Source organism: Protopterus annectens, chromosome 2.part1 (assembly GCF_019279795.1).
Source record: "Protopterus annectens isolate FY-2018-M chromosome 2.part1, PAN1.0, whole genome shotgun sequence".
Classification (NCBI taxonomy): domain Eukaryota; kingdom Metazoa; phylum Chordata; order Ceratodontiformes; family Protopteridae; genus Protopterus; species Protopterus annectens.
In genome coordinates, this window is record NC_056729.1 from 1,157,885,988 (window position 1) to 1,157,911,629 (window position 25,642).

A 25,642-nucleotide genomic window follows, 5' to 3' on the forward strand; every position below is an offset into this window, starting at 1 on the left:
TTCGATTAGCGTAATATAACATAATCCCACAGACTCTAACCATACACTTTGAAATCAAAAAAGAAAAAGAAAAAGGAAATGGAAAAATATGTATATTGTAACACAAAGCATTTGATCAACTTTTTGCACACGTTAACATTCTATTTCATCAGTTATTATAGTTAAATCAACACAAGTATCTACATCAGTTATCGAAAATTCATAATAATAATATTTCTACCCTAAGCACAACAATGCAAAAATACATTTTTAATTTTTACCCATAATTAGCAATTAAGTATCAATATATAAAAATACTCTGCTAAAATTAATATGTATATAAAATGTTCATTATAATAGCAGTGTTGTGTTTATAACCAGACCAAAAGTCATCTATTAATCCGGCCATTGAAAAATATATAGTTACCCTCATAGTGTATTTTAAAAAACATAATAAATGATGAATTGTGAAAATAATATAAAAAATCATGTAAAAAATTAATCCTAGTGATGCACATACATTTTATTAAATAATCAATTGATTATAATTATAAATATGTATTAAATGCTTTAAAAATGTTAAAACAATTTCATTTAAAAATTCATGTCTCATAGTAGTTCATTTTTGTGTTATTTTTTCAGTATTTTAATCTGATATTAACAGTAATATTGACTCTATTAGTACTATCGCATAAGAGATTTTATCTTGAGTATACTTGCAATTGATACTAAGTTGTTCAAACCTGGCCAGTTGTGTGCATTCAGTTTAAGTTGCCATTCTAATTCTAATTTTTCAAGTTTTAATTGCCATGCTCCACCTCTGCTGTCCACTTTTTGAACATCAAGAACGACAAATTTAAACTTATGGAAAGTTTCTATACTAATATGTTTTGCTAGGGCATTTAAGCCATTATGATCACGTATAGCCCTAATATGCTCTCCTATTCATTCTTTAAATTTCCTTTCCATTTTACCAACGTAAAACGTGGTACAATTACAACATAAAGCACAATAAACCACCTTTTCACTATCACAGCAAGCCTTTTCTTTCAAGTGTACCTTAACACCGTTAATCAAAACTTCATTAGTTTCAAACACAAAAGAACAGTATTTACACCTGCCACATCTATATGTTCTACCAAAACCTCTATTTGTTTTTTGTTCTAAACAATTTTTCAAATTCATTCCTTTTTTGCATACTGTTGGTGGAATTGTATCAAAATAACCATGTAGTGATCTATCTGCTTGGATAAGCAACCAATTTTTCTTTATAATACTATTTATTACTTCACTATCCGAATTAAACGTTGTAATAAAACTTTTAGTAAAATTTTCAGTATCTTTGACAGTAACTATTTTATCAATATTGTTTGTAATTATAACCTCACTATTTCTGTCTTGTACTTCCCTTCTATTTTCCATCAATAATTCATTAGCTACTGGGATGGTTCTCTTTAAAATGAATGGAATGTATTCTAAGTTGTCCCTTTTAGCTATCACTGCATGCATAATGTTGCTTGTTAATTTATCCGGGTAGCCTCTATTTCTAAACATTTCACTCAAGTTCAAACATTCTTTTATAAAATCTTCTATGTTACTAACCATTCTAGAGGCCCTCACAAATTGGCCTTTTAACACTGCTCTTACTAACTATAAGTTTCCTTTCGATGTATTTTAGATGTAAATACTTTCTTTGTATTGTCTTTTTCTAATAACACATCCAAATATGCTATAGTATTTGTGTTTATTACTACTGTAAATTTTAAAAATGTTGTTGTTGAACTTATATACACCAAGAATTCATTTAATTTTTCAACATTTCCACTCCACAAAATAAATATGTCATCTAAAAGGCGTAAATACATCTTACAGTGTTTAAAATATTCTGTTGTAAATACATATTTCTTCTCCCATATGTGCATCACTATATTAGCATACAGGCCCCCACATGGAGACCCCATTGCTACCCCTTCAGTTTGTAAGTAAATATTTTTATTAAAAATTATGAAGTTATTTCTTAAACAAATATCTAATAATTGATCAAATAAATTTATTTTTCCTTGGCTTAAACCCTTTTCATATAAAAATATATTAAACCACTCCATGCCAACTTCATGTGGTATAACAGAATACAAATCCTTAACATCAATTGTTACCAAAATATCCTTTTCATTATAGTCAATAGACCCTATGATGGACAGAAAGTCCCATGAATCTTTTAACATGTATTTTTCACCTAATATAAAAGTTTTTAAATTGTTGTCGATGTATTTTGCTATTGGGTAAGTTATGGACCCCCGTGCATCTACTATTGGCCTAAATGGAGGTTGTAGCATATCCTTATGAATTTTAGGAACACCAAACATAATAGGTGTTCTTGGATAGGCCACATTCATGTAGTTGAATTCATCAATATCTATACTACCTTCAATAAAAAGGTCATAAATAATTCCTCTAATACGTTTATATGCTCCATTCAGCTCATTTATAGAGCTCTGTGCATATGTATTACTAGATAAAATATTTTCTAATGCCTTTTTATAATCATAGATATTAAATATAGTCATGCCACCACCCTTATTGGGCTTTATTAATCTAATGTTCCCTGTATTCATAATCATGTTCAATGTGTTTGATTCATATTGTGTCAAGTTGTCTGTTTTGTTCCTCAAACCAAATGTGTCCAGGTTACGAAAATCCAACTCACATAGTTTTTCAAAAAGTTCCAATGTAGGATGCAAAGGTGGATTAAAGGAACTTGAGACATATAATGGTTTTGTTACCTCTTCAGTATGTTGAAAAAGTAAACCTAAATTTAACTTTCTCACAAATACTTTTAAATCGATTACAGAATGTACTACATTCATCCTTTTACTGGGAACAAATTTTCACCACGTGAAAATAAATCACAAATACAGTCGTCAAAATTAAAATCAGAATAATTATAAACAGTAAAGTCTCCAGTAGCATTTATATATTTAATAGGCCTCTTTGAAATATTTTCATTTGCTAACAACCCCTCCATTGGCCCCTGTATTGTTTGTTTCTTCCTCTGGTGGAACTTCCCCGATATTGGGTTTGATTTTGCGGTCCACAATTCCTTGTCTGAACATGCGGTTGGAATGACTGCTGACGTTGTATTAATCTCTCGGATCACCTTAATGGCGGAAATTGGTCTAGTTCTAAAAAAGGATTGTCTTCTGAAGCAATTTCTTCACCTACTGTAGACAAATTACCATTGTTAACACTTCCATTGTCATAAATTGATGTTTTAGATCCCCATTGTTGTGAAATTGGGGGTGGGGGATATGCCATACCTTGCCCATAAGAATTAAGATCTTGGTCTAGTTTTTTTAACTTTCTGTCTTTTATTAATTTCATTTTCTCATCAATAGATTTAAAGATACGCTGGTAATCATAGTCATTGCCAGAAAAGGCAGAATCATTTTGCACTAACTTGTTCAATTCTTCTGCCTTTTTTGACAGTAAAGTTATGGTCTTTTTATTGTCACTGATAACCAAATTCATATAATCAAACCCAAATTTATCAAATAGTTTGATTAAATCCATATGTAAAGTAGAATTAGCTACAAGTCCTGTAGGAAATCTCCACACACGCAAGCCCTTTGGAACAATCTTCCTTTTTAAACACTCTTGAAAGTAATTATTATCCATCTGCAGTTTCTTTACTTTTAAAAGAATGTAATCCAATTCAGCTAATTTATCATTAAATGTTTTTAGCGTACCTGTAACAGTACTTGTTATCGGTGTAAAACCATAGTTGTTACTTAGCCATAAGGATATTTCATTGTTCTTTGTAGTATTAGGCTCTCTTGAAGTCAATGGTAGTTCTTCTGTAGCTTCCAACTGACTCCCTGAAGAAAAACGTCTTCTGTCCAATTCACCTGAGACAGTTCCATTTATATCCACAAATGGGTTAGCATGAAGAGAAAGGTTAGAGTCCTGTGATAAACTACGCTGTTCCAAATGGTCAATTCTCCCTGTCAGTCTCTCAATTAGTTCCATTAAATTTACAAGAATACTATCCTGCGCTGATGCAGTCTCTGTCTCAGCCATGTCCGCGTCTCAAAAAACCAACCAAGACAATAAGAGCAGCAACAACTTTCCAAAAAATCCACGGACCATGAACTGGACCAATGAAGTTTTAATAGAAGAACTTAGAAAATACATACAATAAAATAAGCACTTTCGTTTTGCGCCTGCCAAATTTTTTCAAACAGTTAATACATCAGTTCCTGTAGTTTAAATAGTAATTAATCATGATGTAAATGAAAAAATGACTTCCCTTTAATCTATGTTTAAAGTGCTAACATTAAAAAACAAAAACATACGTAAATTAATCATAAGTTGCATTTCAACAGCACATATTTTTTGTTTAGCATTTAAATTTAAAGAACAAATAGGAGAGCATATTAGGGCTATACGTGATCATAATGACTTAAATGCCCTAGCAAAACATATTAGTATAGAAACTTCCCATAAGTTTAAATTTGTCGTTCTTGATGTTCAAAAAGTAGACAGCAGAGGTGGAGCATGGCAATTAAAACTTGAAAAATTAAAATTAGAATGGCAACTTAAACTGAATGCACACAACTGGCCAGGTTTGAACAACTTAGTATCAATTGCAAGTATACTCAAGATAAAATCTCTTATGTGATAGTACTAATAGAGTCAATATTACTGTTAATATCAGATTAAAATACTGAAAATTTAATAATATTCTTTTTACAGTAAATTATATATATAAATACATTTTTATATATGGTTTATTATATTTTATATACATGTATTTAAGACATTTTAATATTTATTCAGCGTAAGGTCTTATGTTAATTTTAAATAACATAAAAATGAACTACTATGAAACATGAATTTTTAAATGAAATTGTTTTAACATTTTTAAAGCATTTAATACATATTTATAATTATAATCAATTGATTATTTAACAAAATATATGTGCATCACTAGGATTAATTAATTAATTTTTGACATGATTTTTTATATTACTTTTATAATTCATCATTTATTATGTTTTTTAAAATACACTACGAAGGTAACTATATATTTTCCAATGGCCGGATTAACAGACGGCTTTTGGTCTGGTTATAAACACAACACTGCTATTATAACGAACATTTTATATACATATTAATTTTAGCAGAGTATTTTTATATATTGATACTTAATTGCTAATTATGGGTTAAAAATTAAAAATGTAGTTTTGCATTGTTGTGCTTAGGGTAGAAATATTTTTATTATGAATTTTCGACAATTGATGTAGATACTTGTGTTGATTTAACTATAATAACTGATGAAATAGAATGTTAACGTGTGCAAAAAGTTAATCAAATGCTTTGTGTTACAATATACATATTTTTCCGTTTCCTTTTTCTTTTTCTTTTTCTTTTTTGATTTCAAAGTGTATGGTTAGAGTCCGTGGGATTATGTATTATTATTAGACATAACAAACACGCTAATCGAAAATGCTAAACAAAAAATATGTGCTGTTGAAATGCAACTTATGATTAATTTACGTATGTTTTTGTTTTTTAATGTTAGCACTTTAAACATAGATTAAAGGGAAGTCATTTTTTCATTTACATCACAATTAATTACTATTTAAACTACAGGAAGTGATGTATTAACTGTTTGAAAAAGTTTGGCAGGCGCCAAACGAAAGCGTTTATTTTATTGTGTGTATTTTCTAAGTTCTACAATTAAAACTTCGTTGGTCAAGTTCGTGGTCCGTGGATAGTTTGCCATTAACCTTGGTAGACTTAAAGATGTACATACGCAAGTTGAATTTAAAACTTTTATATGGCAACAATCATAGTGTAGGAAACAATTTAAAATATTGAGTGCTTATAACCCATCAGTTCACCTTTGGTTGTCATTTTTTGAAGCAATGTGTGAACTAGACCTTAGAGATTTGGTGAAAACACAAGGAAAGGAAGGGGTGTTGAAAATCAGTCAACCAGAATGTTTAGCATTGGATCAGTTGAGATCTTTACCTTTACATGTGTTGAAACCAGATAAGGGAGGGGGTCTCATAATTATGGACACTTTGTATTATAATGTACGAAGGAGAAAGGTACTGGATTGCTCCATCTACCGAAGATCCAGTATTAATGAAGTGAACAGAGCTCATAGCGACATTTCCTCTTATCTGGATGACCTTTTTATAGAAGGTTTAATAGATAAACCTACCCTGGATTATTTAATGATACTGTCCCCCAGGGTTCCATCCTTGTTTGGAGTTCCCAAACTACACAAGTTTGTGGAAAACCCTCCTATTCGGGCTATAGTCAATGCTAGGCAATCTATCAACTACGTCAGTGCGAAATATGTTGACAACATCTTGAAAAAATATGTCTATAAAGAGAAGCACATATGTAAGGACTATTGGACATTTTTAGCAACTATTAACAACATGACTTTCGAAAACTAAGTCAATTTTTTAACAGTTGACATAGTTGATTTGTATTTTTCTATACCCCATGATGTAGGGATCGAATGGGTGATGGAGAGGATGAGGCACCACAGGGCTCCGAGTAATGAGATTAGAATAGTAGAAGAGCTTTTAGACTTAATTTTGAGTAAGAACTTTGTAACTTTTGACAGAGAGTATTACTTACAAGAAGTGGGAGTAGCAATGGGCTCCCCTTATGTGGCTAGTGTGGCTAATCTTATGATGGCCTGTTGGGAAGCCCACCATGTCTTTAATAATCAAGGGTTTATGAAAAATATCTGTTTTTACACAAGGTTCTTGGACAACGTTTTTATGTTGTTCAGGGGCGACACCCTGTCTGCCAAAGACCTGGTCCAAGCATTTAATTGTACAACTGACTTTTTGAAATTTACTAGTTCTTTTGGGGACAAACGTATTACTTATTTGGCTGTACTTCTGGTGAAGGATGAAGGTCTATGGTGTTACATAGCCAGTATTCATCGTAAAAAGACTTATTCCAACACTATGTTACATTTTACTAGTTCACACCCCCTTCACCAGAAAAAGTCAGTAGTTAAGGGGCCAGTTAGTACATGCGGCCAGGATGACTACATTGGACACCCATTTCTATGATGAGTGTGATGTATTGAAACTTATGTTTCTTAACAGAGGGTATCCAAGTGAGTTTATTCAAAACATTATTAATGAAGTACAGGAGAAGAGGCTTAAAGGTGTCTATAAACCTATTTTATGTTCACATGGTGGGGTAACTAATACTGCTGATTCTAGTGTTACCCAAGACCCCTTTATGGATACCATTATATGTAGACCATCTCAGTCAAGTGATTACAGCTTGAATTCTATCTCCCAGTTCAGCAGTGATGCTTATTCGATAAGAGAAATTATTTTAAAGAACTGGAGGATTTTCTCCACAGAATAAGAGCTCTTGGTTAAGTTAGGAGTGAGACCTTCAGTCATCTTTAAAAGGGGTAAGAACTTGAAGTTCCTGGTTGAGCAAGGTAAGAAGGGATTTGTACGTATAGCCGGTATGTTCAAATGTGAGGCTTGCAGCATGTGTAGACACATGTCTGCTGGCTCAGTCTTCTCTATACGAGGTGAAACTTATAAAGTTTATGGGAGATACAATTGCAATACCAGCCCATTTGTTTACCTAGCTCAGTGTCAGTCTTGCCCTGCTTTTTACGTGGGCAAGACAGACAGAAAACTAAGAGAGAGAGTATATGAGCATACACTTAGTATAGCTAAAGCTAAAAAAGAGAACACTTTAGCAAGACATTGTACTAGTAACCAGGGTCATACTTTCAAGTTTAGGGTCATTGACCAGTTAGTAAGAGATGATAGAGGAGGATTTATTAGTTTACAACTTGAGAGACACGAGGTATTGTGGCAATTGCGTCTTGACTCTAGTAGGTGGCCAGGACTTAATGAGGTTGTGTCCATTTCAAGCATACTGAAGCTGAGAAGTCTTACTAAATAAAGGGTAATCTTAGTAGAATAGAGTCTTTTGTTCCCTTTTTTATGTGCAGTATTTTGTATACAGAGTGAAACATGACAAGTAATTTAAGTGTAGTCTTTAATGATGTTTTGTGACCATGCTAAATTGTAACTGAAGTTTTATTTGTCGTAACCACATTTTGAATTATATTATTTTAGTATAAGTTATTAGTACTTTGGAAAGGATTTGTACGTATGTTGTTTACTCATAATATTTTAACATAATTTTAATATATATTTTAGATAGGATGAGAAATGAGGTAATTAGTGAAGGTTTATTTAGTATTTATCAGTTTGTAATTGAGCATTTCTTGATCATAGTTTCAATTGTGTGGGAAATTATAACAAGTACTCTCAAGACATTTAACACCTAGTGATGTCATTGCTTTACGATTTGGTGCAGCTAGTTAATTAATAGTTTTTTTGATTTTAAATTGTAAATTTGTTTCCAAATAGTTGTCTGATGAAGTCCGGTGAAGCTACTGGACGAAAAGTGCTTCACGTTATTTTCTTCCATTAAAGTGTCGTCGTGTTTCTAGCCTCCGCGGTGCTTTATTGTGTGTTATTACCTAAGCACCCCAACGTAGAGCAGCACTCATAGTAAATAAACCAAATATTACTTCTCTTCACTGCTTAACAGCATTGGTTAGGGCAGCCTTCCATCAGAATTTACTTCTTTGTCTTCTAAATCTTTCCATTTAGGGGTACTTGAAATGCACAAATCTCTGTCTTAGTGTACCTGCCCAGTCTGTCTCAAGCTAAGTTGGATGGAATCATAGCCCATTTACTATGTCTGAATTCCAGATATTTATTGCATCCCCAAAATCTTAAAAGGCCTCTGCATTTGACTCTCTGTTTTGCATATCTTGTTTAATTATCTGATTTATTTTTATTATTGTGCATTTTATTCCAAAACCCTCCCCAAATGAGTTTACTACTTCTATGCAAACACTTCTGTTTCTTCTTTTCTACTTCCCTATTTTTATTTACTTTTTAGACCCATTCCTAACTATATTTCTTCATCCCATACTGTTTTGCACTGTATTCATTTATAATCACAATCCTCCCTAATGGCACCTATCTGTTCAACATTGTATCTTTTTCTTTTCCCAAATAACCCCCATTTCATCTTATTTTGACTACATTATTATATTCTAGCCTTTAATATCCATCTATTCCTTGCATTCTAGAAAAGATACTAGGATAGCCTACCTCTCTTCTTTTATAGAAAATAGTTCTCTTCTATCCTATCCTGTTCAGCTTTCAGAATCGACCATCACTGAATCTCCTACTGTCATGCAACTTTTTGTTTCCTTCTTCTTTGCTACTTCCCCAGTACCTATCATCTATAAAATGCAGACAGCTGTACTTAATATAAAATACAGATAGCTGTACTTAATATAAAATACAGATAGCTGTACTTAATATAAAATTCAGATAGCTGTACTTAATATAAAATACAGATAGCTGTACTTAATATAAAATACAGATAGCTGTACTTAATATAAAATACAGATAGCTGTACTTAATATAAAATACAGATAGCTGTACTTAATTATGCTACTCTTCAGCTTATCTTCTATATTTCTTCTTCTCCTATCTGTCATCCTATCATGACCCTGTAATATATCACAACATCTCTCCAACTCTGTCCCACCCACCTAGCCATACTTCCTCTTTACATTCTCCATACATTGCATAAAACCTATTTATTATTGTACATCCCCTTTATTTGAAATATAGGCTGATTAATTACACTTCGTCTCAAACCAGAACAAAATTAAATGCAAGAATCCTTTCCAAAAAAGAAATACGCATAATTCCCCAATATATTAAAATCCTTCTAGGAGGAGATATACACCATAATCCTGGCCCTACCTATCACAGTGAACATAAACATAATTCTCTCCAACATACTTCTGTATCCCAACAACAGCCAATCCCCAACCATGGTGATCTAAATTTTGTTTCAATAAATGTTAGAAGTATAAAAAATAAAACTGCTGAACTACATGCCTGGATTACCCAATAAAAGTCTGATGTTCTCACTGTAACTGAAACCTGGCTTAAATTCAGAATAAATTACTCCAAAGTTATACATCCTGGTTATAATATCATCATAATGACCATATAAAGAGGAAAGGTGGTGGTATTGCTTTACTATTCCCAATAACTAACCCATTTCCTCTTGCCACAAACCAACACCAACATTCAGTTCAGCAGAGCTTCTTATTGCTTTCCTCAAAATAAACAATTATAAACAAATATGTTTTCCTATCCTTTATATCCCTCCTGACAACAATACTACTATACTGGAAGACAGACTACATTGGATATACAAGGAAAATACTACTAGGTGATGTGAATGTCAATCGGTAGATATAAACACTAACTTCCCTACTTCTGGCATGAACTTATATAGTTTCACACAATTAATAAACAGCCCTACACATTATAGCAAGACATCAAATTCTCTATTAGACTGGATCCTAGTATCAGACCCTAGCAAATACTCCATGAGTCTATATTATAAGCATGAAAAGGCTAAACCGCGAACGCTCACATGAGCAAAAATGCCGGTAATCGAACTTGCTATTTTGGGGGGCTGCACCCCCACACAACCCCGCTAACTATATATTCTGACTCCAAGGTCACACTACAGTGAGGAAAGGGCAAATATCCTACTCTTCACTGTAACACGACCCCACAATCAGACTTTCGATTACCGGCATGTTCGTCAGTCCAAGAATCCCACATTCCATCTCTCTGGAAAAAGTTGCACATTATCCCTCTGCACAAAAGAGGAAGTTCAACAGATATTAATAACTTTAGTCCTATAGCAATCATATCTCCCCTCACCAAAATACTTGAAAAATGTATGTAAAAACAATTGCTAGACTATTTCCAGCAGGAAGAACTCCTATCCCCTACACAATATGGCCTCTGTCTTTCCAATAGTACTAGTACTGTCCTTCTAACCTATATGGATACTGTCAATAAAGCTAGAGATAATGGCAAACTAGTCTCCTCCTTATTTATAGACTTATCTAAAGTCTTTGACATAGTTTGTCACAGGAAAATTCTGCTTCAAATGTCTTCACTAAGTCTCTCAGTTTACTATCAAAATAAGGAATGGCACATGAATACAGGTTGGTCGAATGCTTGTTTTCAAAATGTCATAATGTTGATCTAGAAGTGGTCGAAGTTATATTAGAGAATGTGAGTATACATTCACTAATATGAAGTTGACTTTCTGAATGGAGATTGCGGCAGAATGCTGGTCATGGGAGGGTACAGGGTGGCAAAGTAAACGGAAACACAGACTTTCAAATCCAGAAGTTCGGGAGTTCAAATGTTGATCATCGTGTTTATCATGTTCAACAGTTTCTTTAAACAAACTTCTGAAAATCAACATTATTCGTTGATCTTTTAAACAAAAAACATTGTGATATTCTTTATTTTGATAGTAAACCTGCTTCTCTCAGCCCGCTCTTCTGTGATTCAAAATCTACCTGTCCAATATGTATCAGTCAGTAAAATGACACTCCATGTTTTCTCCTTACCTCCCAGTCACCACCAGTGTACCTCAAGGGTCTTTCCTTGGTCCCCTCCTCTTTAACTTTTTCACCAACACCCTCTAAACCTCCACACAACAGGCCACCCTGATGCAATACACATATGATTACATTCTCATTTACACATCTGACAACATGGTACACCACCAAAAAATTACTCAGGAAGCTTCGACAGCCACTAAATCATGGCTTCATAACTCAAAATTCATGCTCAACCCAAAAAAAACTATTAATTTTATTCTCCTAAATCTTTCTCTCTCATGAAAAAATAAAATTTAAAGTTCTGTCTCTTGATAATAACAACCATTGAAGTTACTTTTTGTAGCAAACTATTAGGAGCGATAGTGGATATTAACTGTACATTCAAAGTGCATATACAAAATTGCATAAGAAAAACTCATCATAAAAACTAGGGATGCTTTACAGAGCCAAAAGCTTTCTCACTAATGCAACTAAAACTACACTTGCTACTACTTATCTCCTCCTCACTCTTCTTTATGGCGCTTTTATCCTTACTAACCTCCAGGCTTCACAAAAATTGAAACTTGAACAATGCTATAACAAGGTTGCTAAATTTTTAGCACATGCCACTTTCAGAACCCACTACTGTATAGCAATGAAAAGCCTAAATTGATTAGAACTGCCTCATAAATTAACATATACACAGCTTCTTACCACCTATAAAATTATTGAGCCTCCATGTGCCTGTCCGGCAATAAATAGTATTCTACACAATTATGTTCCCAGTTGATCATTGCGATCCAGTGACCACAAACTCCTGTCTGTCTACAAACCTAACAAATCTACTGGGGATTGCCTGTACTTGTACAAGGTTGCTAAGGCCTGGAACTCCTTACATGTAGCCATCAGGTCTATATCCTCCCTCCCATCTTTCAAAACCACTCTGAAAGACCTCCTAGCTAAAATCTATCTTTCTTCTTGCTCAAAACCAGGATAAAACTTATCCCTAAATGTGAACGAGTACCTTTTCATTCCATATATCTTCTTGCTCTCTTTTCTTCACTTAATTCCTTACTACTATCTATGTTGCCCATTCGATTCTCAGTTAGAGCATCTTCTGTGTAGCGACATGCGTGAATGGCCATTCCTTCGTTGAAGGTTGTGCGTTAGGCCCTGTAAGCCAGTACGTAAAAATCTACTGCCAATTATTAGCAGACTGGAGTTCTGCTGTGGTGACCCCTAACCGGGAAAAGCCAAAAGACACAAACAAATCTAACTCTCTTTCCTGACTTTCTCTCGAAATATACCATAAGCCTTTTTTCCCTCACTTCATATTGCAATGCATATTTGTATTAGACTAACTTACCTTTAATTTCTCTATAAACTGTCTACAATTTCTCTAAATATTAAATGCTGGTTATATATCTTGTATCAAATTTTAACCAATGTTTTTCTATTATGTCTAATTGGTTATAACTATTTAAACTACAAATGTTTTTGTCTTATTTTTGAAGGTTTTAAAATTATTGTTCTTAAAATGTTTTGTAATAATTTGGAGCTTTTCTCTCCAGTCCTCCACTGAAAATGAGCTTCCTGGTAAGCAAATGTCAATAAATAAATAATTTAATAAATGATGTGTTGAATGCTGCCTTTAAAGCAAAGGTTTCACCAACAGCTTCAAAGCAGTCCTTAATGGGTCCAATTCTGAAACTTCTGAAACTTGTTACGTATCATCTGTTGCTGGATTCCAGACATTCTATAGCTGACATGAATGTAATTTTGCTACTTATGACTGTTCATACATCTTTGTTGGAAATGTTGTACCCATACTAGTGTGCACAGATCAGTTTGGCAGCCATTCTATAACTGACATGAATGTAATTATGTTACTTATGACTGTTCATACAACTTTGTTAGAAATGTTGTACCCATATTAGCGTGCACAGATCAGTTTGGCATTGCAGAGTGGAGGCTCATAACTTTAGCTGGGCAGAGGCCAGTCCTGCTCCATCATAATGTGTAAATGACACCAGCTGAGGGTATATTTCTCAGTGTTAATGACAAGTCTGTTGGTCTCATTTCACAGCATTCCATTTGTGAAGTATTAACGGCTTTTGAGTTATCTGTAGCTTATGTTTTAAATTTAATATCTGTTTACAGTAACTCCAGGGTGTACTGCAATGTTGTTGGGATGAGTTCTGAACCAAATCTGCAGTAAGTGACATTAAGCAGTAAGTGATACTGAGCAGGTGTGTGTTCTGTTGATGTACTTGTTTCATATTTACAGTGCATTGCTTGCTCCACGTTTAGAGCTGACCCTGAAATGGTGGGTCATCCACGTGGTCATTTTAAGTCACTCTAGGTCAGTATTGGCTAACTCATCCTCAGATTCCTTCTAACTGCCACCACACCATCACAGCTTATCTGTCTTGAAGCTTCCTCAAACCATATTTGAAATCATGAACTTGGCACACTTTGTACCATCAAAAGACAGATGTGTGTTAGTCAGTTGTGGATTTATTTCCAGTAAGCTTCTTGAGATATACATATTTATGAGTGGTTTGATATTACATTTCTTTAATTTATAACCTCATATCTTGGATGCAGAATCTCATGTAAAGTCAAGTTTGTTTAACTCATTACACCCGAGTGCACCTAGTTGATAACCTCACATCTTGGTTGCAGAATTTCATGTAAAGTCAGGTTTGTTTAATCTATTTATATCTAAGATAATGATGCAGTTTTCAGCAAACACATCCTGCTGTGGATTCCCTACTCATTTTATCTTTTGCCTTTGTCTGTTTTACAAGGGTGTATTTCATTCTAAGATGTATTGACAAGATAACAGAGGCAATCCAGATGGCTCGAATGAAGTCTGGTATCTAACCTGTGACCCAGAGGATGACAGGACTAACAAGAAACAGAGTATAAAGGATTAGACCAGATAAAATCACTTTAGCTAGCAAATTTAGGAGGCTCTCTTTTTCTCTGATACCCTCCTTGTGGGAGAAATAAACACACCTTGTTGAAGTTTCCAATAGTTTATTCAGTTAAGCAGGTAGATGGACAGTTATTTAAATGCAGTTACAGACAATAGTGGGAGATTCCATGGGAGATGATTGGAGGAAAACCTGGGTGGTGGAAAAACAAGGAGCTAGCCCCAAAGCTTAGAGGTTAGTCCTTATTTAAATATTCCTGAAAGACCTGTGAGAGTTTACCAGCTCAGCGGCCTTTGGAACCTCATTCTTAGTTAAAAGGTTTTATTTTTATTCATAACTATTGACAAACAAAGCATGATAACACACTATGAGATACTGCTATAGAACTATATTTAAGAAAACTCTTTCACCTGAGCTTCATCGGGTCCATCTAATATAATGGTTTTCACTTTGATAATTGAAAAAGCCTGCTTTTATGAGGCTATCACCAGAATTTATTAGTCTGTTTTGTAACATGTATAAAATGAGAAGCTGTATTTGCATCAATGGGGCTCATATTCCTTGGAACCAAGTATGCACCTTGATTCGGTGTCAGGTCACCACTTTTGAAGGGCTGAAGGGCTGGCAAACATTTTGGTACGGGAACAAGCCCTTAGCACTTTGCCTGTGGACATAAGAATCTGGTTGACAGACTGAAAACGTAACTCTGCAGATGAACTGGGGAAGAAAGTGGATCTCTACATTGCAAGCAGGGCATCACTGCACAGGAAAGGGTTACTGAGTGCTTCACATGTGTACAAGGCAACACTTGGTGGGAAGCATAAAGCTCTCCAACAGAGTCCAACAGTAACTGAGGAAGCCACTAGTTCAGGTACATGGCCAGGAGCAAGGGTTAAATGTTTTAAATGTAACCAGTGGGGCAATGCAGCATATAGATGCCCATGGAGGCAAGGTGGGGAAAAGAGGTGGGAGAGTCAGCAAGTGGGAATAACAGTATGCCAGTGGTAAGTTGTCTGGAAACAGCAGAGGTAACAAACTATCACAAGAGGTTATATCTTATGTTTTTATGACTTCCAACAGCTGCACCACATTTGAGCAAGCTCTAGCTCTATGTGTGTGTGTATGGTAATACATAGGTGATAAACCCTGACAGTTTCTGGCAGTGGGGGTTGCATGGGAACCAGAAGTCAGGTGACCACATGTATGTGATGTCATTCTGTACAGAAATAATGTTTTACTATTAGAGGAGACTGAAGTCTCAGGAGCATTCTGTATTCTGTCTTGGATCTGCCAACAAGGACCACTCTTCCATCTTGCCTTGCGCTGTTCAGTAAGTAGGAACTGTAATTATTTTAGTCAATCACGAATAGATAGTGAGACTAGCTAAAAACTGTTTTTCTATAACTATATGAAACTTTCCTTTGGTGTTATTTTTAATATTTCCTGTGACTTGAAACTCTGGTGTTTACTGTATATAGATATTGAATATTTTCATGTTCTTTTATTCTCTGCTAAATATATTTAAACTTTTCATTGTTGCTGATCCCTTTTAGAAAATATTTAACTTTTGAGAGTATCTGCATATATTTATTTGGTGATAACTCTGACCACTCCTGAAAGCATTGCTGTTTGGTCACCATTACCATTTGTACTAATATTAACTTTACTCAGTATAATTGGATACCCTTTTAAGAGCCTTATAGTAACTGACTGGTGGCAGTGATAACTACCTTATAGTCTGGGCAGAAGGAAGCACAGCAGGTAATATGTGCCAACCTTTCCTAGGTGTGTGTGTGTGTGTGTGTGTGTGTGTGTGTGTGTGTGTGTGTGTGTGTGTGTGTGTGTGTGTGTGTGTGTGTGTGTGTGTGTGTGTGTGTGTGTGTGTGTGTGTGTGTGTGTGTGTGTGTGTGTGTGTGTGTGTGTGTGTGTGTGTGTATGTGTGTGTGTGTCTGCTACTTGGATCATGGACACAAAGCACTGGTTTCACAGAGAAAGTACTGAAGGACTTGGCTTGGGCACTTGGTTAAGGACCTAGCCCTACAGCTGTGTCAGTTTGGAATCTTATTGGGGACCTGGAGGGAGACAGATATAGAGAAATCTAGACCCCATGCTGACTGCATTCCTTATGTGCTCTTAATAGAAATTGTGCTTCATGCAGAGAGGTCTGTATTTGGAAATACTGAGTGTATTCATTTGTGTTCCAAGTGAACATCCCTCTCCAGTATCAGTGGTGAGGATTCCAGCTCATTGATTACTGACCCAGAGTAGGAACATCACAACCTTATCAATGAGGATCGCATTTGCTCAGTGCTTAACTATGTACAAACAGGGAAAGCAGTAGAAATGTGCATCTCACATGTGTAAACATTTTGCTATCAGTTGCACAAACCAGCTGTTCGGTGGTGTAGTAAAGAAAGTTTACATTATCATGTATTACTTATGTACGTTGTCCATGTAGTCTTCATGTGTTCAAACTACATGTAAAATCCCAAACACAGGAAAGGCACTTTTGAGAAAAGAACACATATAATTACACTGCAGGATCTGTTACCTCCACCCATGTGCTTCAAACTTCATCTCTCATTACTTGTTCACAAATATATCAACTATAATACAGAAATAAATTCATGCTTTCTTATATACCATGCACATCTTTGAAATGAAAATACACATTCAGATTTTCCAATACTTGCAGTAATGTGAACAGCTTTTTTGCATATTTATTTATTTAACATTTGTTGACCAGGAACGTCTGACTAGGACAGAACCTATTTTCACAGGAGGACGTCTCTTAAAATATACCCACACATTGGAAACACAACAGAAAATACTATAGTTTGCACACTCATCAATTTGGTAACATGCAGAACTTTAATATCTTGACAGTTGTACATGACTAGCTATCCATTTCAGACAGGCCTCCCAACATCTTTTTTCAAACATCCAGTGCTGATGTCATCCACAATAAATTGTCCTGCAGTCTTGTAAAAATTAGACTTGTGCTGTGGTGCTAGTGTTAAGTACTGAGTTCTCTAATCTGTGTACTTAGTTAGGTAGGGGTTCTATTCTCACTGTACTCAAATGGTCTGTGTATGTGTGTCTGTCTACTCAGAAGAACATAATTGAGTATCATCACTACATTCCCATGAAGTACCCAATATTTTGGCAGTTGGACATGCCTACACATCCATTTCATTCAGGCCTCTCAACATCTTCTATGAAACAGTCAATAATGATGTCATCTGCAATAAATTGTCCTGCAGTCTTTTGTAAAAGGCAGAAGTGTGTCAGAATTGTGCCGTGGTGCTTGCTTTAAGTGCTGAATTCTCTAATCTGTGTACCTTAGTTAGGTATGGTGTTCTTCTGTCACTGCAATCGACTGTTGCCTGTGTGTTTGTCTAGTCAGAAGAGAATAATTGTATATTCTGCAGTTTTCGCTACAATCCCAGGAAGTTCCAGTATTTTGACAGTTGGACATGCCTACACATCCATTTCATTCAGACCTCCCAACATCTTCTATAGAACACCCAATGATAATATCATCCACTATAAATTGTCCTGCAGCCTTTTGTAAAAGGCAGACGTGTGCCATGGCACTTGCATTAAATACAGAGTTCTGTAGTTTATGTACTTAACTAAGTAGGAGTTAGAATTTCACTGTAGTCAACTGGTGTATGTCTATGTGTACGTGTGTGTGTGTGTGTGCGTGTGTATGTGCATGTGTGTGTGTGCGCACGCACACGTGTGTGTGTGTGTGTGTGTGTGTGTGTGAGTGCGCGCGCATGTGTGTGTGTTTATGCATTGCTTGACATTACAGAGAGCACTGAGACAACTTAAGTAGAATATTATATACTGTAAGAATGAGAGTCATACTGATTGCTTAACTGACAGAGAAGCTGATGCATAGAAGAAACTACTAAATTATATTAAAGCAAGCACTGGTTTAGATAATTTTAAGAACAGCTTGACACTTCAGATGGAAATGACTGTATACTGGTATGCTAGAAGGGTATTATCACCTGTTCCTAAAATATTTGTATTTATGTATTTTATTGACTCTGATATCTGTTTATGTTGTTGTACTAATCCAGCTGACTCTTATAGTATAAAAATTCTTTAGCAACTGATGCTAATTGTATTTTTTTTGTTGTTGGAAAATGAGTTGAGCTTTTACGTTACTTTTTTTCTCAAAAGTTTTCACCAAAAGCCAAGCAGCTTTCCCTATTATTATTTGTTTGTTTTGTCTGAAGCATCAGTATCAAATCTCACAGCATTTTTCTGTTCATACCAAATCTTAGCACCAGTTCCTTGTCTAAATAATGTAAAGATTTAATAATTATCAACCGTCAATGCCACAAGACAGACTTTCAGTCAATTGTAGTGTTAAGGGAATTCATGTTATCAAAAAGCTCATCATATAATTTCCTTCAAGATTGTCTAATATATCAAACGATTTATTTATTTATTTGTTTATTTATTTATTGCCATTTGTTTACGTTGATAGTTTGGGCATTCAGTCCCAATTTAAGTGGATGCCCAGGGAAAAAAGCTCCTTGAACAGAAATAGCAATAACACTTTTGGATAGGTAACATAAATGCTCATTGAACAGTCTTAACAATAGCATTTTTGCATTGATAAGTGGTATTGAAACATTTTTTTTTTAAATTTTAACATGTTTAGTTAAGAAAGAAATGAGGAAAAAGCAGAAGGAAATTATTTTGTACATTATTCAGTGTTAACAGTTGACTTAGGACTGTTGTTAGATATGTATGAGATACTTTCATAGAGTAACACATATATAATATAGTTCATTGAGTAGGGTGATAAAACAGGAAGTGATCTCTAAAGAATGATAAAGGAGTAAAACTGTGAAATAGAAAAAATGCATGGACAGATATGGAGACAGTACAGCAGTAAGAAATGAAGTAAGAAGAATTGTAAAACCAATGATAGAGTAGAATTGTGAGGCTGAAAGAATACATAGATAGATACATTATCAGTGTAGTAGTGAGGAGTGAGGTAGGAAGACAAAGTGTAGTTAAGTGAAAGACGAATAACGTGAGTGGGGCATAAGTAAGGGGAAGTCATGGGGTAAGAGTGAAACTGGGAGCAGGAAAGTAAGAGAGAGCAGACTAGACAATTAGTTAGGAAGGGAGAAAGAGTAAAGACAGAAGAATTTTAGGTGTTTTTTAGGCTTATCCTAAATCTGTGTGTAATGTTATCTATATTTAGGTTCACAGGTTCATAGGTTGGTACTAGGCTATTGGCCCTAGGGCCTATATAAGCCTAGCCAAAAAGGTACCCTGTTTTTCGCCAGCCAAGAAAATTATTTTCCTGTGTCACTGTCGAGCAGAGCCACAGAAGTGATCCCTGGGGTGAATTTCCTATTTCCCATCCAATCATCAAGACTTTTCTTGAAGAGTGCTAATGAGGAGCTTTGTTTGATATAGATAGGTAGTTTATTCCAGAGTATGAGAAGTCTCTGGGACAAAAATCTGTCTCTCCAGTGTGTTCTGTCTATTGTGGTGACAAGGTTTAGGTCCCTAGAGTGTGTAGCTTGGATGGATTGGGATTTCTTTAAGTTGAGCATGTCCAACAGCTCAGGGTTTGACATAGCTTTGTATGTTAGGCAGAAATCGCCTTTGAGTAGGTGATATGTGACAGAGTAAAGCTGGAGATTTTTGAGATGGTCTGCATAGGGCATCTGTTTGAGGCTGGCAGTCCTCTTTGTGAGGTATTTCTGCAGTCTTTCCAGTTGTTGTAGATGTCTTTTGATGTACATACCAAAAGGGGCGTTGTACACTGTAATGGGTCTAATGAGTGATGAGTAGAGGGGAACAATGACCTCTTTTTTCCTGGATGAGAAACCTTTTGTGATGAGGTGTGACACATAGAAGGATTTCCTGACTACTGTGGTGATGTGATTATCAAAGGAGAGACTACTGTCCACCTGTGTCCCAAGGTGTCTTATTACACTTTCTGTGTTAAGTTTACTACTGCCTATGTAGTAGTTCATGGGTACAGAGTTTTTACCAAAATGGATGACAATGCACTTTTTGGCATTGAGCTTGAGGCAATGGCTTTGACACCAAGCATCTGTCTCAGTGAGGCCCTTTTGTAGGATGTCCACATCGTTAGGAGTTTCAATTATGGCTCCTAGTTTGCAGTCATCTGTGAACTTCATTAGCCAAAGACTGTCTGTGTTAGCCTGTACTTCAGAGAAGTAGATACCAGACAAGAGAGGACCCAGGACTGAACCCTGTGGTACTCCACTTGTCACTGGTTTGAAGTCGGATTTCGAGTCTGCTACTTTCACAGTGTGGGTTCTGTCAGTGAGACAGTTGGAAACCCATCTTGTGACATAGGGATTTATACATAGTTTAGTGAGTTTATCTATAATTCCAGAGTGGGGGATGGTGTTGAAAGCCTTGGCAAGATCTAGATAGACTGCGTGAACCACTTTACTCTCATCTACAGCTTTGGTGACTGCTTCAAAGAAGTCTTTCAGGTTTAGGAGACATGATCTGCCTTTTACAAACCTAAACTGGGTGGTGTCCAGAGTTTGGAGATTACCAATGCCTTTGTTTATGTTCCATGATGATACGTTCCATGGCCTTGCAGACCAGGCTCATCAGGCTAATGGGGCAGTAGTTCCCAGGGTCTGTGGTGGCTCCCCCTTTGTGGAATGGGATAACCGTCGCTGTGCACCATTCAGTGGGCACAAAGCCTGAGGTGAGGCTATGATTCATGACTGCCATAATTTTTCTTGGCCGTGCTGCTGACTGCATTAACACTTAGAGCAGTGGGGATGGAATTCTGCTTCCTAGTGACATATGAAGAGGAGAGAAAGAGTTGCAGCATATGGAGATGGATAGAAGGTTTTTGTTACCAGCTTGCAGAGGTATTGGTAGGGTGTAGTGCTTAAGGATGATTTATAGCAATGGGTAGGCCTGGGGTTTGTGAATTACTTTATGTGCAGTAATTAACTGGGAGTAGGTGAGGTGGTTGGGTGATTCTAACGATTTGAGTTTCTTTAGTGCTATACAGTGATATGCAGTGATATGCACCTTGGACTGAATTTGATGAACATTTGGAATTTCAGTATGCTTCTGATTAATTTTGCAGTCTAGCCTTGAGGTTGGTTAGTATGGGTGATGTGTACAAAAGAGAAGGAAGAAAGTGCAAAGCTGCTAGAGATGTTCTACAGGAGATAAAGTGGTAGGTTGAGTTGTGGTAAATAAATCCTAATTTTGGTGAGTTTTTTTTTAATATGATCAGAAATATATAGGTAAAATTTTAAATTATTGTCTATTATGCCTCCTAAAGTTTAGCACTGAATATGCCCTAGGATTCATGAACAATCATGTAGGCTTCATACAAAGTGTGCAAGTTAGTGCAATGAGCAGCACCAGTAATTGCATATGATCATGGCCAATAAAAATGATGGCAGCCACAAAAACATGTTGAGCAGCATGAACATACACAGTAAACAAGCAGGCTTACATGTGGGCAAACCTGTTAAGTGTGCTTGCCTGGACAGCACAAAGTGCTACGTATGGCAAATAATGCAAGCTGTACAAGGCATGGAAAATGTACTGAGTGCAATGTGTGCATAAATGAAATATATGAATACAGAAATAGTAAGGGGGAGGGTAATTGGCAAGGGCAACTGCAATAGATGGTTTACATGGCAGGGAAAGTGTACTGAGGACAATGTGCACAGAAATCAAAAAGTTGTATGCAGAAATGTGTAAGAGGAGAGGAAAATATTCAAGTTGTACTAAGATAATTGATTTAAAGGTGCTTATATCACAAAGATAATTTTGTAATAATAAAATTGTAAAATAAGTGTGTCATAAATAATAGTTGTTACATTTCCCTAGTAATTATAGGTAAAAAAGCAGGCTTGATATTATAGGATCTGACATTTACACAAATTAACATTGTAACAGAGGGGATTACATGACATATGAAAGTCACTGACATGCTGAGTTGAAATGACAGTAAGGCAGTACATGCATAATGGGATATTTGCATAACATGCATTTCGTCAATATCACATATTGTAAAATACAAATGTCTCAAAAGTCACAATTCTTTTTGCAAGAATCTAACCTATGAAATCAATGTTACCACTGATCTCTGTATTAACTGAGTATGCCACAGAAATAGGTGTAATACATGTATGAAGTGAGTCACCCCTGAAGGGCACTTCAATATTCTAATGGTTATGCATCCCATAGATATGTGTGTGTGTGGCGTTACAAATATGTCAGCAGAGTGTGACCTACCTAATAGCCTTGTATAAGGCACTCCTATCTGACACAGTTATTACAGATAAGGAGAGATGCAAACATCACATGACAATGCAATGTATTCCTCAGAACTGTATATAATCATCATCTGCCACAAAAGGAAGCAATGGATATTGTCACAAACAACTGAAATTAATGTGTGAATTAAGAAAGGATCCCTGATATTGATTGTCAGATCAGCATGTCAGATTGATGGCAATTAAATGAGCATGCTCATATGCGCACAGTTGTGATCAGTCCTGTATCAATGTTCTGGTCAAGGAAGGTTTCTCTGTTTGTTTGTACACTAGTGTACACCGCAGTACTCAATGAATGTTTTACTGCCATGAAATCCAAAGCTATGTTCACATGTGTCTGTGCAACATATTAAGGGATAAGACTATTGTGATGTAATGGTTATTGCGTGACATCAGTACTTTCACACAAAAGTAATCCTTATGCTAGAACTGGACATCAAGTTGTACAACTCCTCCAAATAACAATATGACTATTAATCAAATGTGCCACAGTGGAATTGTTATGATAGGTGTTGAACTCTGTCTCTGTGAAGTCATTCAATCAGCTGTATTTTATTTGCCCATATTTTTTATCTGCTAACATTAATGGGGGATGCCTCTGCCATGCTATACTTATGCAGCAGTATTGTGGGTGATGTCTTTCCTGCAGAACAGTTAAGGACAGAAATGCTTCCAGTTACTGAATGCTTTTTTGGAACACTTGCCTAAGCTTTGATAAAATCAGCACTATAGTAGGTTCAATAAATATGCCACGGTGTAAGTGGATTGCCAATTGTCATATGAGTGGTTATGTGAAAGCATTACATCATGTGCATGAATCAAGGAGTATGTGTCCCTGTAATTATTTAAAAAGAATCTTGCTGTATGTCAGACAACATTGCCTTATGCACGGTGTACCTAAACACACCTATAGCCCCTTGCTGTTGTGACTGTGATGGTAGAACAGCAATTATGTACAATGTGAATATAATACCATTTGGAAACACATGCCTTATTTAGGAAACAACATACATTACACCATCCCATGCCCTCAGTCCAGAGAAGGTGTCTTACCACAACCTTTATGGTATGGCAATCTATTCAAATGAAAGTATCAGTCTTCAATACAGCCTTTCCAAAGGAAATGTAGAATAAACTATTTTAAGAGAAAACAACATCTACAGCTGAAAAATGACACTGTACATTTCAATGGATGACATCACCATTCTGTGTGTTATCTTGATGTTTCCACTAAAAAGTGGTTGCACAGCACAAGCACACTGTATAGCTATAACTCACATATGTATTTGCAGTCTGAAACACTCACTCACAGCAGACAGTCATTCCTGTATTTGAATTCCCTGTCTACCTTTTAAAGCACTCTGTACATAAGTTTATTAGACACACGCGCCACAGGATTACTCTGCATGTGAGCCACACTGCATCTTTGAAGGGATGATGTCAGCTGTGCAATGCAAAGGAGATGTGGATGCAGAAATGACTTCTACAGCTATGTGAGATTATAAAAGCTGTCATTACTAAGAGGTATAAGACACTCTTTCATCCATGTACATTCACACACACACACACACACACACACACACACACACACACACACACACACACACACACAGTCAGGAGAGTCTCACTGCTGTATTAGAACTCCCTACCTATCTACTGACACAATCTACATGCAAAGGTAATATATGAGTGCACCACAGGAGAGGTCTGGCTGAAAGTGAATCACACTGCATCGTTGAAGGTATGACTTCAGCAGTGTCATGCAAAGAAGATATGAGTGCAAAAATGACTTCTACTGCTGTGTGATATTCTAAATGTTGTTAAAACTAAGAGGTGTAAGACACTCCCACATCTATTTACCTTCACATTCACTCAACACAGACACACAAACAGGAGAGTCTCACTGCTGTATTCAAACTCCCTATCTATCTACTGACATAATCTACACACAAGTGTAATAGAGGCACACACCACAGGGGATGTCGGACTTCAGTGGTGTGAGAGTGCATTATTGAAATGATGATCTAATCAATGTATTGTAGACAGTATACATTTCTGGAGAGAGTAAAAAAAATGTGGGATTGATTTGACAATGTAAATACTTTTCATGAGTGGGAGTCAAATGAGCACAGTGTTTGAATTAATCATCCAGTGATGCTATGGACCCACCATCACATGCACACAAGTTGATATGTCATGAGATTAGAGTTCCCTACCTATCTAGAGGACACAGTACATAATGCAAGCATCACTGCAGAAGTCTGACATCTACACTGTGAGAGTACACTTTACACTGATGATGATGATGATGATGATGATGATATCACCATTGTGTTGCACAGAAGATGATGTTGGGAGAAGGGTCTGACATTGATGTAGACTCACCCTGCAGTATTAAAGTTTCTCCAGGCAAATATTTTAGTGAAGACAGCAGTACATAATGTCATACTGACAGAACTATATATACATGCTTGCATGCAAAAAGTCCCTACCTCTCTAGTTATGTAATCAAGAGAACACAGTACTTAACACAAGCACCACCACAGAAGCTTGACTTCTACAGTGTGACAATGCAATATAGATAGGATTAGTTTCTCATTCCGTGTCAGGGATATTGCGAAGTTGAAGGTTTTGTGCAAATCCATATTTGCTGATATGAAGTAGTAAATGCAATCTTATGATAAATAATAAATGCACACTGCTGACTTAGGTCTGCTATTCTGTCATTAATGTATATTGCCGAAGTGAGACTGACATGTACGTGAGTTCTGTACATGAGACCCACACACTTGTGAAACACAGGATGGACAACAAAGCAGTCATGGACCAGCAGGTTATGATGATGGCACATAAAGCTTAATGAATGGTAC